Source organism: Ochotona curzoniae, unplaced genomic scaffold, assembly GCF_017591425.1.
Source record: "Ochotona curzoniae isolate NIBS_2020 unplaced genomic scaffold, NIBS_Ocur_1.0 contig_2210, whole genome shotgun sequence".
In the NCBI taxonomy this organism is placed as follows: Eukaryota; Metazoa; Chordata; class Mammalia; order Lagomorpha; family Ochotonidae; genus Ochotona; species Ochotona curzoniae.
In genome coordinates this window covers 2,561,535-2,580,361 of record NW_024465369.1, presented here as the reverse complement: position 1 = coordinate 2,580,361, position 18,827 = coordinate 2,561,535, and positions in this window count along the sequence as shown.

Below are 18,827 nucleotides of genomic sequence, written 5' to 3'. Positions count from 1 at the left end.
CTTTGTCTCTTCTTCTCTCTGTAAATCTGCCTTTCTAATAAAAGTAAATGAATCTTTTTTTAAAAAAATTAGGACTTTTTAAACAAAAGTAATTGCTGGCATTCATTCTTCTGATTAGGAAAGGGTTGGTAGAAATCCTGACAGAGGTATACTTGCTGTGGCCTTTCTTATGGAAATCAGATAATCTAGTACTAGAGCATGTAGTCTTTTTTTTTTTTTAATTATTTTTAATTGAGAAGCAGAGAGAGAGAGAGAAAGAGATGGGTCTTTCATCTGCTGATTTACTCCCAGCTGTAACAGCCAGGGCTGGTCCAGACTGCAGTAAGGAGCCAGGAACTTTTTTGGGTCTCCCATATTGGTACAGAGTACAAGCACTTGGGCCATCTTCTGCATTCCCAGGCCCAGCAGGGAGCTGGATCGGAAGCAGAGCAGCGTAGTCTTAACTTGGCAGCCCTCAGCACCAGCCCCCTGGAACGTGTAACCTTAACTGGGACAACTGGCACACTGGGAGACGCTGAAGCCCTCAGTCAGTAGGTAGTCATGCCTGGCCTGTGCCCAAATGCTGAAGGCAGTTTACAGGTGCAGGAGCAGACTCCTGGAGATGGTCAGAGCATTGGCTGAATGAAGCTGTCTGCTGCTGTTACCAAAGTCCCAGCTTCTGGATTGGGCTTTCAGTCCAGAGTTAAGCTAAATGTACTGTACATCCTCTTACCTGTTCCACAACTTCTGTCATCTGGCCTGGATGCAACACTCCCAGACGGCCACTATTCGCCCTTATGGTACCCTTGTGCAGATTAGAAAAAGACTTACCTGCCCCTTTAGATCAACACTGCCAGACAGAGAGTGGGATGGCCTAGTGCCTCGAGGGAGGGAGGCAGGCAGAAGAAGGGCCCCAGATCTCCAAGTGTAGACATTTATAAATCTCCGGCTGAAGGGTCAGCTCCTTATCTCCAGTAAACAATACCTAACCACATCCTCTTCTTCTCCAAGACACCCACTACCCACATTCATGTGTGGAAAAAGAGTTGCCCATCTCCATGCAGCAATCATTCAGGGAAGTGCTAAGCCCTGGGTACAGCCAGTCAACAAAGGTTGTACTTTTTCTCTCTTACTGTGCCCCTGATCCACATTCACTTGAAAATCAAAGGGGAAGCTAGAGACCAAGAAAGTGAATTTGCCTTTGTGACTATTTATACGACTAAATTAGGACATTCAAGACTGGCTGCAAATCAATGGGACTGTGTATGGGTTAGGATGCCTTTGGACATTTCAAACAGAAGATTCACCTCAAAATAGCTACTTTTCTGTGCTCATCCTATCAGCTTATTGCCCTTTGTGTAACAAAACAGCTGCCATGGTTCTGGGCTTCACGTATAGACATGACAAGGTCTAGCAGGGTAAGAGGACTTTATGTTTCCAGAGCCTTGCGGCTTCTTCTCCCTGACCCCTGCCACCTCCCGCAGCTTCTCCTCCCTTCTGGTTCTCTTCCAGAGCTCAGTTCTATGCCACCAGTCAGTATCAGTCTATCAGTCAATCATCCACAGTGAAATGGGGGCACTGGAGTGAGCTTGAGGGGGAAGGGGCTGGGTATGAAGATGTACAAATGTGAGACAGGTGATCTGGAGAGTGAATGTGGCCCAGGCGGCTGAGGGGCACACAGTGCAGCGTGGAGGAGCCGGCCTTGATCTGACCGACCACGCCACAGGCTGTGAGCATCCGTTTGTGGGAACCATCTTGAAACCAGAACCTATACTCGACATGGGAGTTGCTCCTCATTCACCACTGCTCTCTTTTTGATATCTTTGGATTTTGCCTCAGTGGAAGAGGATGGGACTGCTCATCTCCTGCTGCTCCATTTCCCTCCAGGGAGGACTCTGTCAGGCGTCCACAGGATTATGTGATGAAGTCACTGGGGTGCCCACATGTTTCTTCTGGAGGTCACACCTTGCCCTCCACAGCTGTTGGAATCCAAGGGACCCCCTAAGACCACGGAGTAATGCTTCCTTTCCTATCTCCAGCTTCCCTCCTCATCGAATGTTGCTGCAGAGGTAGGCAGTTTCCCGAGGCACCTGCATTGTCCCTGAAGGGAAGCTGCTTGCATTTTCCTAAATTAGCCTTCTCATGTCACGTCATTTTTATTATGAACCTTCCTTAGGCCCTGATCTGTGACTCTGTCTCTGCATGTGGCATCCCTTTTCCAAGCACTGACTGTGCATGTCCAAGCAATGACAGGTGATTCCATTTTGGAAGCACTATTGGAGATGCTCACAGAGAAATGTGTGATCAGGCAGCATTCTGCGAAACCCCCCCACCCCCACCCCACCAAAAGACTATCTCCGGGAAGAGACTGCATGTGGAGCAGGCTGGCTGTTGTGAGGAGGGAAGGGAGAATGACATTTGCTGTCATCCGGCCATGGGTCTGCCTTATACCGCAGGCACACATTACTGTTGCCAATTTTTGCAGAGAGAAAAGAGGTAAAAGTACTTGCTCTAGGTGGGATTTGAGCCCAGGTGAGGCTCCCTCTGAGCTCTGTGCTTTTACAGAGTGTCCTGTTGGGCCCTTGCAGGAGTACGGCTAAGTGTCCTGGGGTCATGGTGGTCATGAATGATTCACCCCCACAGAAATGAAAATAACCAGTCAGGAGTTCCTTGGCTATGCCCCCACGGCAGTTGGTTCCACCTGTTCTACCTCAACCTGGCAGGAAAGGTGAGCTGGGGAAAGAAAGGGGCCAGCTGACTCTGGCCCACCACTTCTGCCACTCTGCTAAGATAAGGTATTTGGATCAGCTGTACCCCGGGAGCTCTCACATCGGGTCTCACATTTTCCAGCAAAAGGCAGGCAGGCAGGGCCAGGAATAGAAAGGTGACAGCTCTGCTCTGAAAGAAAAAAGACTAAATAAATTCCTGAGATTTTTTTTTTTTTTTAATTCTCTCCCCTCTTGTCTGAGACCAGCTTCTCTTTCCACTGTGAAACTGCTGCTGAAGAACCATTCCTGCATCTCAGAGTCTGGCCAAAGAAATACACACAGCAACACTTTGTGTTGACCCAGCCTCTTTTCTCTCTCTCTCTCTTTTTTTCCAGAGTATTTATTTATTTATTTATCAACAGACTATTCCTTATTTCACATGTTTAATGTTTCATAGTTCAGGAACACAGGTCAGTGACAAACTTCAAAAGAATTCAGTTCAAAGCAATGCTTTCCATTCCCAGTCACTTTGTGCTCTGAAAGATGCCAGCCCTCCTCATCTCTTCAAAATCCTTCATGGAGTCAGCTGTGTGGCGGCCAGGTGTGACCCAAGTGTGCACTGGAAACCAGAGGCACCTGCTAGAAACCCAGTCCTCTGATATGCCCAGTGGATGCCAGAGCCCTGAGAACACTTGACCCAGGACTGGGTATTGCCCTTCTGGACAAGTCCAGGACCCCTGCCTGGGCAGGAAGCCTGTGCTTGGGGTAATGATAGACCGTAGGTCTCCCAGCTTTATACAGTGGGCTCCCCATTTCTTTCCCTCATTCATTCAGAAATAACCAAAACCAACTCCTAATGCCTGGTCAGTGTGTGGCATACAAAATATGTACTCTACATTGGCAAGACTCTGAAAAGAATTTTGACAAATGGTTTGGCATTATTATTTAAGACTAACAAAATTATAGGTAATTTTTAGTTTTGATGTGTTTTTTTTTAAAGTCTGTAAATCAAGCATGAGCTTATTTCCTTTTTAAAAAACACGTTCTTTTTAAATTTAAAAGGCAGAGACACAGAGAGAAAGGGAGACACAAAGAGAGATCTTCCATGTACTGTTTCACTCCCCAAATGGCCACATCAGCAAGAACTGGGGCGGTCTGAAGCTGGGAGCAAAGAGCTTCTTCTAGGTCTCCCACATGGGTATACAGGTCCAAGGCCTTGGGGTCATCCTCCATTGCTTTCCCAGGCCATAAGCAGAGAGCTGGATCAGGAATGGAGCAACCAAGACTAGAAATGATATCTATATAGGATGTGAGTGCTGCAGGTGGAGGATTAACTTGAAAGGCCACCATGCTGGCCCCAAATCTTTACTATTAAGGTTAAAGAAGAATGAGGATAAGGAGAAGAAGAGGAGGAAGAAAAGGAAGAAGAAGAAAAAGCACCAGGAGGTAGAGCAGGAGAAAAGAAGCAGGTGGGTATTTGGAATAGTAGAAAGACTACCAATTTGGATGTCCACACCCCAGATCACTGGGTCTGAACTCAAGTCCCATCTGTGCTCCAAATTGCATCTTCCTGCTGCTATGCACCTGTGAGGCAGCAGGGATGGCTTAAGTCCTTAGGATTCAGCCACCCATGTGGGAGACCCAGCTGGAGTTCCAGCTTCCTGTAATTTGCCTGTCTTTTTCCTTGCTGTTGCTGGTATTTGGGGAGTGAACTAGTAGATGGAAAATCTCTGTCCGCCTGTCTCCATTTCTCAAAAATATTTAAAAAAATGAAATTAGTTATGTCATAAGCAAAACAGAAATATAAGAAAGACAAACAGTTTTCTACCTCAGGTCCTCGTTGAGGACAGGAGCCAGGAGATTTGGATCTGTGCTTTGGCTCCTAGTTCAAGTTCATGATTTAAATTCTGTTTCTCTGACTCTCAGCTTTATCTCTCCTTGGCCCTGCCTCCTAGAGTTGAAATCTGGACTTAACCAGATGTCCATTTATCACCCACACTAGAATGCTTAATAGCTTTTCAAAATTACCAGGCTCCTAGTTGGACTGCTGACTGTTCCCTCAATCCCAAAGCTGCTCCTTGGGAAGCTGTCTCCCTCCCCATCCATGTGTGGTTGTTCCCCATCCATCTGAATGGGGAGGGCCACCTCTACAATCAGATGGCTCCTCTTCACTTCCACTGTCGACACTTTAACCCACACTGACATCTTCTAAGACCTTGGTTGCTTTTTGCTTTCCTCTTCCTAGAAGAACTCTAGTAGAACAGATCTTGTTATATCTCTGCTTGGATTTCTCTGGTTGTTCCATGCAGGTCATCTTAAGCAAATGGTGGGTTTACAATGGCCTCCAATACCCTTAAACACTTCTTTGCTAAGTCTGGTTTCACCACTCAGCAATGCACTTCCCCAGCCATACTTGTCACCTTCTACTCATGGACACATCAGATGCACCCTAACTCCAGGGTCACAGCATTTGCTGTCCTGGCTACTCTTTTACCTCTTCTAGACAACCACACCCTATATACTCCACAGGGAGGGATTCCTACTAGATTCCTGCTAGATTCCTCTCTCCACCCCAGTCTCAGCTGTCCTTCCTTGTGCTTTCTGTGGCACCAAACACCTCCAGCATGACTGGTTTGGTTTGTACATGTTGTGTATTGTTTTGCTTCTCCAAAGCTGTGTGTGAACCTCATGAGGCAAGGATTGCGTGGATTTTGTTCCTATGAAGAGAACATCTTAAAGTATCCTTTGTAGGGCAGGTTTGGAAGAGGCAAATTCTTTTAACTTTTCTTGACTGTGGAAGAATTTTATTTCATTTTTGAAGACAAAAGAAAGCTTTGCTGGATATGTTATCCTAGGCTGACAATTTTTTTCTTTTAGAATCTGGAATATGTCACTCCACTCTCTTCTTTCCTGTAGAGTTTCCTGTGAGAGATCTCCTGTGAGCTTAATTGGCATTCCTTTATATGTCAATTGATTTTTTTTTCATGTGCACATTTAAGGATCTTTTCTTTCTGTTCAATTGAAGAGAGCTTGATGATCATGTGTCTTGGTGAGGATCACTTTTGATAGGGCCTGTTGGGAGTTCTGTGCCCCTCCTGGATGTTGTTTCCCAATTCTTTCTCTAGATTATGGAAAATTTCCTTTATTATTTCATTAAATATATTTGTAAAACCAGTTTCTCTTTCTGCAGCTTCTGGGACTCCCATAACTCTTATGTTAGGTCTCTTAATAGTATCTTTCAATTCTTGAATACTTTTGGTTTTTGGTTTAATCCAGCTCTGCTTCCAGCTTTTTGTTTGTTTCTCCCTGATGATAGGAAATACCTTCCAATTCTGAGATTCTTTGTTCTGCTTGCTTCATTCTATTTTGGATACTCTCCACTGTACTTTTAATTTGCTCTATTGTGTTCTTAATTTCTGATATATCAGCCTTGATTTGCTTTATTGCTGCTATTGATGTGTAAAATATTCCTTAAATTCTTTGAACGCTTGTATGTGCTTCTGCTTGTTGATTAGAAGCTTTAAAATGAGTTTTCTGAATTCTGTCTCCCATTTTCTCGATGTCTTCCTCAGTGAACTCTGAGGTTGGCATAGGGTTTTGCTCCTTTGTAGGGGAGTTTTCAGTACTATTCATTGTGCCTTTGTCTCTTCTTTTGTTCCTGGTCATTGTACTTCTGGTTAGCAGTCTTCTTCTTGGTGCAGGTTTCTAAGCTGTGTCATCCAGAGGTCTACAGTTCGATTTTACTTATTGCAGTTGGTACACAGCTCTTTGCTTGCAGCAATTGTGCCACAATTGTGCCTCCAGCGAGTTCCAGGTCTGGGTTGTTATGTTAGATTTCCACCAAGAACTCCATAGCCCCAACTCCTGGCTCACCAATCTCTACCTCCTGTGATATGGTGCTGAGGCTGTACTGTTGTCTGTACAACCTGTCTCCCACTTCCGGTTGTAGCAGGTTCCAGGATTAGGGAGACACCAGGTATCCTATATAGCTAGGTTGTGGGTGGCACTGATCTTGCTGGAACCTGTTGGCCATTTGGTCTGAGATCCACATGACCTATTTTGGCCCATATAATGCCACAGTTGGTATTATTTTCCTGCAGGACCAGTGCAATCCATGGAACTCAGTGAGTTCTTGTGAGCTCAGCCCATGTGCAGTTCACTGTTGTCCCCTGCAGTCCTAAATCTTTTGCCACAGTGTACAGAATGGCATCTGATGTACCACTACTAGAGTTCTTGATCTGCTGGCCATCAGGTCTAAGTGCTACCCAGACCTGTCTTGGGTGGAACCTGTAGAATGCCACATTGCTGCAGTTCACTGAGTCAGAAATGAGTTAATTCCCAGCTCATTGCATGCTCAGTCCTTACCCTTGCCTTTGCCCCCTTTTGCAAATGACGCTCAATTCAGCGCTAAAAGGCTGACTGGGCTGTGTAATCTACCCTGTTCTTGCACTGCCCATCTGGGATCTGCTGCTCTGTCTCTGCTCTTGGTCAAATCAAACAGACAAGCACAACAGACAGACAGTTCTTTGTCTGGTTTCACCTCCCAAGCTCCCAGTGAAAGTCCCTTCCCACCTGGTTGCTGCTGGAGTTCGGATCTTCATTAGCTGAATGCCACTGGATTATCAGTCACTGCAACACCACACCGTTGTGTCCATTGCTTTCCTGAGTCTGTCAGTCTCCAGGTAGCTCTCTGCTGTTGTTCTATCCTCTCCTATTTCCTGGAATGTGTCCTCTCTGCTTCATCCTGATGAAATGTTTCTCTGTCCATTTAAATGTGTCCTATTCTGCCATCTTGATTCTCTCTGCATTCTATAATATTCACACAAGAACAAAATTGCCCAGCAACATATTTCCCAGAATATGTTTCTGTTGTTGAGTAGAGACTACATGTTTGCACATATGTATTTCTTTACAGGGAATCCTCAGAAGTGGGGAGCAGAGTTAAAGGACAAACAAATATTTTATCACAGTGTGGCCATATTCCCTTCAAGAGGATATATGATTATTGGTAACCTTTTATTTGGCTAGTTTTATTTTATTTGAGAAGTATGGAAACTAAGAGACAGGAAGGAATTTTCCACCTGCTAGGTCACAATCCAAATACCCATAGCAGTTGGAGTTGGGCCAGTCTGAAGCTAGAAGCCTGGAATTCAATCTGGGTCTCTTATTTGTGTGTTTCAAGCACTCATGTGCTTGAGCCATCACCTGCTGCCTCTCAGAGGGCAGGCACATTCTTAGGTAATTGGGCTGAAAGCAAAGGATCTGGGACTCAGACCAGGAACTCCAGTATGGAATGCCAACATCCCAAGGATAATTTTTACCTGCTGTGCCAAAGATTTGCAACATTACACCTATTCTTATCCATAATTCAAAAAAAAAAACCCCTATTTTTTTCCTGGCCTCACTAAAATGTTCTTTTCAATGTTTTGTCTTTGTCAAGCTAGTAGATTGAAAACTGATACGGTGTTGTTTTGCATAAGAAGGGTCATGTTTTCATGTGGCCATGTACCTTCAATATTTACATTTAAATTTGTGTGGATGTTTCATTCTTGGCTTCCTAATTTTGCTATTGGTTCATTGACCTTTTTAAAAAATTCATTTAGTAGCACCTTATGCATTAAAGAAACTCACCTCTCCTGCTGTTTATTATATAGATCTGTTTCCAGTCTGCAGTTTGCCTGTCTTACTTTGCTCATGACACTTATTGCCATGCAGAAAAAGTTGAATCTGAGCAAGTCAGACACATCAGTAACTTCCTTTATGACTTCCTGGCTGTACATGGTTTAGAAGCACACTCTGTATTCTTGTAATAGGAAAGATTCTCATATTATGTTTTACTTTGTCCTACTACTTTGATGATGCTCATCCTGTATGTGTAAATCTGGATGTGCTTGGACATTAACAGATTCAGGAACCAGATGAGGGATTCTGTTGTTTTTTTCCTCTCAAAACAGTGACCTTATTGTCCCAATCCCACTTACAGAAGGATTGGTCTTTCCCACTGTTTTGAAATGACAACTTTATCCAGGAAAGTTTTCCAGAAGGATCTGTGTCTGTATCTGAACTCTCTTCTGTTGAACTGACCTCTCTGTGATGGTTCAGGAAAACCCTGTGTATGAGAAATAACCACTAATGGCGGAGAGTTCTGAGCCTGATAGAAGAGGACAGATCCAAGATTCTAATAAAATTTATCGGAGACTGAAGGACAGAAGTGTAGTCTTGGGTGGCTACATGACAGTAGATCCTTGTGGTCCCAGTCAATTTTGAAGAGTTAACCTCAGTGCACCTGCAGTTTCTCAAAACATTGACAATGTGGGCATTAGATAAGGAACATCCTAGGGCCCAACCTGGCAAGGCAAGCCTGATATTAATAATTTCAGATTCTTATCACAAAGCTTGGGATGACTGTCAGGGTCTTCTAAGGGAACGGTGGTGGTCACCAGCGAAATGGCTGTGGTCATGTCAAGTTGAATCCTGCCATCTGGGTTATTGCCTGTGCAATCATGTTAATTGCTATTTTGACAGTGCATTTGAATAGATGCTGGCATTTATCTCCTTTCATTTCTCTTCCTTTTCAGAGTATCTCTGGTTATTCCAGGATTTTAATTTTTCCGTAGGACCTTTAGGATTAGCTTGCTATATCCTCCCCAGAAAGGTCGCTGTTGGTATTTTCATTGGGAGAACATTATACTTATAGATTAATTTGTGATGCACTAACATATTTGCAATGACTAATATCCCTTCAAATTGGGTTAAAAGGCTGCTTTGTTATAGATGTAAGACACACTTGTTGTAAAAATGGTTCTAGCAAGTTTGTAATTTATGAGGGAGAGGATGAAAGTCAGATTGCTTCTCTCCTGATGCTTCGCCTGGAGGTAACCACATAATGAGGTGTTCATCCTATTTGAGGTGTTTTTAATAAGCACATTTGTAATCACACACACTTGTGTGATTTCTTATAGATCTGTATCTAGCTGTATCATCCTACTTCTGTGGACCCACCTTATCTTTTTAAAAGATAATGGAGAAATGATTTTACCATAGCTGATCTACTTCCAGTCTCTTGCTGGTGAATATTTTCATCATCATTTTCATTTTTTTTCTTAATTACAGTGACAACTCTTCACACCTCTGTGCAGATATCTCAGCCCAAGAAGTGCTATAGATAGAACTGCTGCATCACAGTGAAAGGTTTATTTCACTGGCCAAATGTCTTGATGTAGATATGACGTCTACATCAAAGGAAGACTTGTTTGCAGAGGTAGCCCTCTCTAGCACAGGCCTGCTGGGATCCAAGTGCCGGCGCTGCCATTGGTGTGTAATTCAAAAGCTCTGGGGAATGGTCAGCCTGGTTATAATGCTTGCAGGTCCAGTGGCTGCAGAGTTGAGGGCATTTCAACCTCTGAACACATGAAACTCTCAGCACACACTGATCGGGGAGGCCAGGGAAGAGTTTCAAGATAGATGGTGGCAGGGCCAGGCATTCCTGGTCCTTGGATCTAACTGAGAACATATTTTCCCAGACAGAGGTTATAATTACGCCTAGCGGGAGGTGACATTGAGGCATCAATGCAGCACAAACTCACGATTTCAGGGACTTTGGAGAATGAATGGGCTTTGGCTGTTTTGCTGGCTTGACTGTCTAACCACCGTAAGCAATAGTCCCCATAGGACTGTGGTTCCCGAGCCCAGACAGCTCATTACAAATGAGTTTTGTGCTATTGAGACTCAATGGCATGTACATGTATACTCCCCTCCCCTGCATCACTTTCCAGCCTGCCTTCCTTTCCCCCGAGCATTACCAGGTCTCCGTGATCTGGATCTTGGATTCCTAAGAAGCTCCATATGATGCAGTGACAGTCTGACTTGTCTGCAGTCAATTTTCTCCTCTTCCAAAGACTCCCTGCACTTGATAAACTCTTCACACAGCCCCAGTCCTCTCAGAGCTGGGTGGCTTCAGCTCTTATAAAACCGAAATCTCAGAGTTGATACAGTGGTATAAGTTAAGCTGTGACTTGCAGTGCTGCCATCCTATATTGGCACCATTTCAAGTGCCAGAAGCTGCACTTTAAATCCAGCTCCCTGTTAATGTGTCTGGGAAATCAGCCTAGAATGGTCCAAGTGTTTGGGCCCCTTCACTCACATGGGAGACTCAGAAGCTCCTGGCTCCTGATTTTGGTCTGGCCTAGCAATCTGGGAGTGAATCAGTAGTTAAAAGATCTGTCTCACCCACTCTTTTTTTTTTTTCTTAAACTCTGCCTTTCAAATAAGCAAATCTGTGAAAATAAAATAGTGCTGAAATGTTTATGCACACGGGCAAAGCCTGTCCTAATTCCCTGTATCGCACTTGATCTCTAATCTGTTCCTCTGCCAACCCCCATTACAACTCAGCTGTGCTCTGAGTGTACCCTGCCTGCCCTCTGCCCCAACAGGCACTGCTGCCTTCTCACGTTCAGCTGGGCTAGTGCACCGTGCAACTGTGGAGGTGCCATTCACGTGGGAGTTGAAGTAGGTGACGCCACTCAAGTTGGCAGTGGTCAGTGCTTGTCTGGATATCCTCCTTCTGCACAATCCCTCTTTCCCCAGTTCCCATGGCAACAGCAGCAGCAACAGGCCCCCTCTCTACCATGTCATCCTCATGCCAACTCCTATCCTCTTTCCTCCCAGACAATTTTCTTCAAAGAGTCAGTTGTTTGTCTTTGTCTTCACTTCCTGCCTCTGCAGTTCACTCATTCTTTTGATGCATATTTATAAATAGCTGTTGTAAGTCAGGTACCATGCTGGATACTTAGATTATTATAGCAAATAAAACATAAATAAAATGCCTCTTCCACTTGAAGAGTTGACAGACTATTGAGAAAGAGAATCAGGAATAGTAATGAATCACGTTTTAAGAAGCTCATTGGTTTAAGCAGAGATGGGTTTTAATTCCACATTGAGGGAGACAGCATGTCAGAGTCTCAAATATAACAAGGAAGCGGATGCGCCATTCCTGTTAAGCAGTATATCTGGCAAAAGATACAGTCTGGAGAGATGCTGCTGTCTTTCTCTGGTCTAGCCAAAGGTGGGAACTGCTTACCTAGCAGGAGGCCCACAGGGAGGTGATTTGAAGGTGACTGAATCGGTTGGCATCCCACAGGCCCGTTTGCTTCAACACATATGGACCCCTTCCTTGGGTGTGGAGTAAGGCCAGGAGAGGGTAGGGAAGAACATGCTAGTCATCTGCCCTAAGCCCTTTGTGTTCAGTGGCTTGATTTCTGAGGCCCCCGGACATTTAACACTCCATTAGGTGACCATATCAACAAATGGCAGGTAGAAAATATAATAATAATAATAATAATAATAATAATAACAACAAGGAATAGAGAAAAAGATTGTAAACAATGATCAAATCCCAGAGTATCATTCTCATACCTATAGATTGTGTCTTATTTGTACTCTGTGAATTTAAGATTTATTTTCTTTTACTTAAAAGGCAGAATAAAAGAGAGAAAAACAGAGAGATATAAATGAATCTTCCATTTGTTGGTTCATTCCCCAGACAGCTGCAATGGTGGGGACTGGGCCAGGCTGAAGCCCAAAGCCAGGAACTTCATCTGGCTCTCCCGTGTGAGTGGAGGAGGCTAAAACAATTGGGCCATCTTCCACTCTCTTCTCGGGTACATAAACAGGAAGCTGGATTAGAATCAGAGAAGCCACAACTGAAGTTGTTGCTCCAAAGTGGGATGCTGGTGTCACAAGCAGCAGCTTAATATTTTGCCATCATCTTGTCCTTCAAATATTCTTATTCAAAGTTTTTTTGTGGAAACTTAGAAATGATTTTATGCCACTTATGTGTCATGGGCAGGTGTTTTTTCCATCAAAAAGTTCATAGAAAAGTAGATTTTGAACATACATTTATTTTGGTGCAAAAGATTTTGAATCCCATGCAGTTTTTTTCCATCATATTACATTTTCCATAAACTTTCTGAAGCTTCTTCATGGAAAAATGGGCAATATCTAAATCCACAGAAAATTCAGCTGTCTACTGATTTTCATTTCCGAGTTAACTTCTTAGAAATTTCTCAGGATTCTGTTATCTAATGCTGACATCTGATCGATCCAAAAGGTCACATTAACGTTTAAAAACAGACACTGCTTTGCAAAGTCAACATGTCCTGTCTTTAGCTCACACTATTCAGCAAAAACAGAAGGTGGAAAAATAAATCATCATCACCTTTCTGAGGACTCGGAAGGCTTCTGGAAAACATCTTTACATGGGCCCAGTGTGATGGCTCAGTGGCTACACCCTCACCTGGCAAGTGCTGAGATCCCATATGGGTGCCAGTTGATGTCCTGACATCTCCAATTCCCATCCAGCTCCTTGCCTGTGGCCTGGGATGGCCCAAAGCCTTGGGATTCTGCACCCGTGTAAGAGACCCAGAAAAGTTTCCTGGCTCCTTACTTCCAATCAGCCCAGCTCCAGCTGTTGGGGCCACTTGGGGAGTGAACCAATGGAAGGAAGATCTTTCTCTTTGTCTCCCTTCTCTCTGTAAATCTGCCTTTCTAATAAAAATAAAATAAATCTTAAAAAAGTTGTGACCCCTTGCTCTTCATAAAGTGATAATTTTATTTCTGTTGTTTAAAATTTTTTTAAATGATGAGGGGAAGAGGAAAGGAAAGATCTTGCACCTATTGGTCTAATTCCCAAATGCCTGCAACAACCAAGGCTGTGCCAGGCCAAAGCCAGGAGCCAGCAACTCCATCCAGGGCTCTCACATTGGCAGGGACTCAAGTACTCAAGCCATCCTCCCAGGATGCACATTAGCAAGAATCTGAAACAGAAGCATACAAGCATTCCAGATTTGAACTAGGCATGATTACATTCATCCTAGTAGTTTACTTTTTATTATTTATTTTCATTTGGGAGGTACTCAGGGCAGGATCTTGTATGTAACTCAGGGAGATTGATTTTTTTTTTAAGATCACACCTTCAGATACTGAGTCTTTAGTAGCCAGACCAGATTTGGTCCTCGTCAGGCTTACCAGGTGTACTCTGTTAGTACTGTCCAGTTACTATATACAGTGTATCTTTAACCCTTGCCTTGGAGTGATGGTTACAGTAGTAAAGGAAGACACTGAACTTTGAGAAGTTCATGGGCAGGTGTTTGGCACAGTGGCTTAAGTTATCATGGCAAGGGAGGAGGGCTTGGCTATTCTACTTCCAATTCAGCTTTCTGCTAATGTGTGCACTGGAGGCTGCAGATCATGGCTTAAGCATTTTGGTACCTGCTATCCACACAGGAGTTCGAACTAGAGTTCTGGGCTTCTGCTCTTAACCTGGTTAGCCTCCATTTTTATAAGTATTTGAGGAGGGTGAGCATGTGGATGGAAAAATGTCTTTTTGCATTTCAAATAAAATAAAAATAAATTAAAATATTTTAAAAGATCTGCAGGTTTTCATTTGGGTGGGAGGAAAAATTTGCAAGCCAAGCAGTTTTTAAAAATTTAGTGTGCATATCCCATGAATTTTTGGAAGACCCCCTGTGTGGATCAGAGACAACACTTCAGCGGTCCTTCGTAACCACATGAGAGGTTCTCAGGCTTTGCTGTACTCTGGAATCACTTTGGTATCTTCCACCCAGAGGTGCTGACATGATTAGTCTAGGATATAGCCAGGGCACCAGCAAGCTTTATAAGTTCCCCCAGTGATACTAACATGCCACACCAAAAAAACAACTTGGTCTCACTGACTTTATCATACTTTCCCTTTACAAATAAGCTAACTGTGTCCCAGGAAGCAGAATAAGACCATCTGCCTAGTTGGGTTGGGTGCAAAGATTCAGACAGGATCATCTATCTATCAGTGATTTTAAGAAGAGGCAGATGGAGTTAGTAAAGAAAGTGTAGAGGAGATGGTGGGTACATGTGTGAATCCAGTGAATTCTGTATGATTTCTGCAGTTATTGTAACAGTTGTGGTTAGTTCACTTGTAAATGTTCTGGAGTAAGAGGGTGTGGCTTGGGAATGGTGGTCAAACTTTCACTTCCTGAGCCATGCCCTTTCCTCTAGGAGAGAGTTCACCATTCTGGAGAAAAGGCGGAGAAGCACAACACATAGAGAAAGCTGGACATTCCCCTCAGGAATTAGGACCAAAGGACAGTGAATGGGAACAGGACATCTATGCTCTTGACCTTGAAGATGGACATTAGACAAGTTGACAGAGATCAATAATAAAATCCATGTATTGTGTAACAATTTAAAAACAATGCCTACAATAGATTAGCTTCTAAGCTTTACTGTGCTTCTGGATTTCCTCATGCAAATTTTCTTGCTTAAAGCAGACGATAGTGCTTGAAATTCTGATAGAGTGGATCCAGATCCCAGGAACCTGATTTTCTGAAAGTACAGCCACCCACCAATGCACACATCTGCCCAACCACCCATCCACACAGACACCCAGAGCCCCCAGCCCTCAGCACGAGGTGACAGGAGCCACATGGCCTGCTCTCTGCAGGGTGGAATGCAACCACAACCATCACCACTCCTCTCCATAGTTCCTCTCTCTGGGCTTGTCCACAGATATACCTGTATCCATCAGTGAGTCTTTTCCATGCCAGGACAATGTACTTAAGGCATCACTATTTGTTGGCTTTGCCATTGTCACTTTCACCTGAGATTATTTCAATAGCCCCCTTCACTAACACACCTGACTTTCTAGTTTCATTAAGGTATATGTTACCTCAATGAATTTTACCCATTATAAGTGCACAATTCAATTATTTTAGATAAATGTATAGTGTTGCACAGCTTTTATTACAATCTAGTTTGTAAACATGTTTATTTCCCCAAACAGGAATGTTCTCTCTCTCTCTCTTTTTTACTAATTACATTACATTATATGACACAGTTTCATAGGCTCTGGGATTCCCCCGACCCCTCTGCTAACCCTCCCTCCATGGTGAATTCCTCCACCTTGTAGCAGTATTATAGCTCAAATTCAGTTGAGATTCTTTCATTGCAAGTGTATACCAAGCACAGAGTCCAGCATCTTATTGTCCAGATAAATTCAGCGGTTTCTTGGGGAGACCATCTCTAGTCTGAAGGTAGAGCTGGCAGAGTATCATCTCGATCAATTAAAAGCCCCAACATAACATCAACAACAATTTACAACGTTATGGAATTAATTGACATAGTATTGAGTAACAAGTATGTTGAAAAATGCAAGTTCTTAACCACATCCTGTGACTACTTCATTGACATTTCAGTTTTAGTTTATATACAACCGGCTTCTATACACCTTAAAATGGCTATAGGGTACTATTTAGCTGTCTCGTGTCTATTTTCATTTTATTATTTAGCATTTCATAGTGTTGAAGCATAATTTTGCTGAATCTGGCAGTTTTTTGGGTAGTCTAAACTGGGTTATAACTCTTAACAAGACATATGTCAACAGTTGAGGTGTAGAACAGTTTTAGGAGGGGTGTGCAGAGAAATCTTCAATACCTTAGTGAGGAGTAACTAATCTTTGTGTCCTACCTAGTAAGGTATAAGTGAACTCATGTTGACCATTTTCTGCCTGATTCTAAGCTTTCCTTGTTGTTCTCTATCTATTCTAGTTTTCTTGTTTCTTTGTTTGTTTTGAAGGGTTTCTGGAGCAACCCTGATGGTCATTGCAAGAGAGGGTGAGGACCCAAAGTTGGAACCAAGCAAGGACTAGAGAAAGCTCCTCTGCCTAGTCCTGAAGGAAGTTTACTGTTCTGTTTCTGTGGACCACTCAGGGTTCCTGGCTGTTGTTCTGATAACCTTGGATTCTGCAAAGAAGGTTTTGGACTTCTTCCATCCCATGTGGTAGATCCAAATCGGGGTGGGTGACCTCAGAGCTCTCGGCCTCCGAAGGCACTCCTATTCCCCGTGGTCTCCTTGGCGGTTGGGATGTAGTCCTTGGTGCCCGTACTGATAGTCCTTGGTGAGGATTTGGGAGTCTTCAGGGTTGGGATACAAGCCTCATCCTGTTCATCCGCTCCACTCTGGGGTCCCCCAGCCGCTCCATGCATATGACCTCCTGTTGTTGTCAGGATCGCTCTTGATTCCCCCCTTATGCCTTTGTAGAGGAATGTCCTCTCTTACCAGTCAACTATTACATCTGTTGCCTGCTTCCATAGATGTGCCTTTTCTGGAAATTTTACCTAAATTGACTCATACTGTATGTGATTGCTTATATTTGATTTCCTTCACTTGGTAAAATGTTTCTGAGAGACATGCACATTGCAGTATTGATCAGCACTTACTTCTTGGGAGTATTCTATTGTATGGAGACATCCATTGCATTTGATTTAATTATTAGTTGAGCAGCATTTTGTAGCTGTCATGAAAAGATTACTGTACATATTTACATGCAAGTGTTTGTGTGAACAACTGTTTTTTTTCCCCCTTCTTATTTCTTTTGGAAAAACAGGAGTAGAATTACTAGAATATATGGTAACCACATGCTTAGCTTTATAAAAACCTGCTAAAATTTCTTCAAATGGTTGAATTATTTGATGGTCCTTCCTTCTCCTAGAAAAATATGAGGGCCTTAGTTTCTGCACATCCTTGCCAGCATTTGATATGGTCCATTGTGAAAGGCAGCATGGCAGAGACACAGAGACAGACAAAAGAGAGGGAGATCTCACTTGCTGGTTCATTTTCCAAATGACCTCCGCAGTCAGATCTGGACTGTGTTAAAGTCAGGAACTAAGAACTTTGTCCTGGCGCCTGTTAAGGGTGGCGGGTGCATCTAGCAGGGAGGTGGATCAGAAGCAGGACAACCAGGACTTTAACTAGCACTCTTTTATGGGATGCCAGCATTGCAAGCATGCCTCACCATGCTGTGCCATAACACTGATCTCTTCTTTTGGTTTTAACTCATATTTCTCTAGCTATTAATAATATGAAGCAGCTTTTCTTGTGTCTTTTAGTTATTTGAAAATATTTGGTGAAATGTCCATTTAAAATTTTCCTGCTAACAGGAAAAATGTGCTAATAGTTTGAGTTTATTTTTTAAAAGGTGTATTTTATTTTTATTGGAAAGTCAGACATACAGAGAGGAGGAGAGACAGAAAGATTTTCCATCTGATGATTCACTCCCCAAGCAGCCCCAATGGCTGGAGCTGTGCTGATTGGAAGCCAGAAACTCGGAATCCCTTCTGTATCTCCCATGCAGTTGCAGGGTCCCAAGGCTTTGGACTCTTCTCAACTGCTTTTCCAGGCCACAAGCAATGAGCTGGATGGGAAGTGGGGCCGTTGGGACATGATTCAGCACCCATATGGGATTCTGGCACATTCAAGGTGATGCCTTTAGCTACTAGCTTACCGCTGAGTTTTTTGCTTTTGTTTTAATTCCTTAGGTTCTTCCATGCACAGAATTGTATCATCTGTAAATAAAAACAACAGTGTAGCTACTTCCTTTCCAATCTGGAAATGTCTTGTTTCTGTATGTTGCTTTATTGCAGTGACCTGTCTAGAGCAGTGCTGGATAGGAGTGGGGAGAGAAGAAAGCCATGCCTTCCCCTTAATCCCCTGGGGGAATGACTCAGTGCTGGCTGTGAAGTAGAAAGTCAACTGTAGCATTCTAGATGTTGTCTATGAAGATTTTTCCTTATTTTCTTGTTTGGTGGAGAGATTTTCTTTTTTTAGCATGAAGGGTGTTGTTGGGTTTTTAAATATGTTTTAAAATAAAATATTCCAGGCCTGACGCAATAACACAGTGGTTGACGTCCTCGCCTTGAATGCGCCCGGATCCCATATGGGTGCCAGTTCTAATCCTGGCAGCCCAGCTTCCCATCCAGCTCCCTGCTTGTAGCCTGGGAAAGCAGTCGAGGACGGCCCAAAGCCTTGGGACACTGCACCTGCAAAGGCCACCCTGGAAGAAGCTCCTGGCTCCTGGCTTCAGATTGGCTCAGCTCCAGCCATTGCAGCCACTTGGGAAGTGAGTCAACAGACAGGAAGATCTAAAAAAAAAGTAATAAATAAATAAATAAATAAATAAAATATTCCACACTTGAGAGATTTTTTTATTGGGATTAGACTCTGAAGGTTGCAGCTGGAACATCCGAGGAAGAGCCACCCCACTGCCTGAAGCAGTAGAAACCCAGTGAGATCTGATCTGCTAATGGCTTG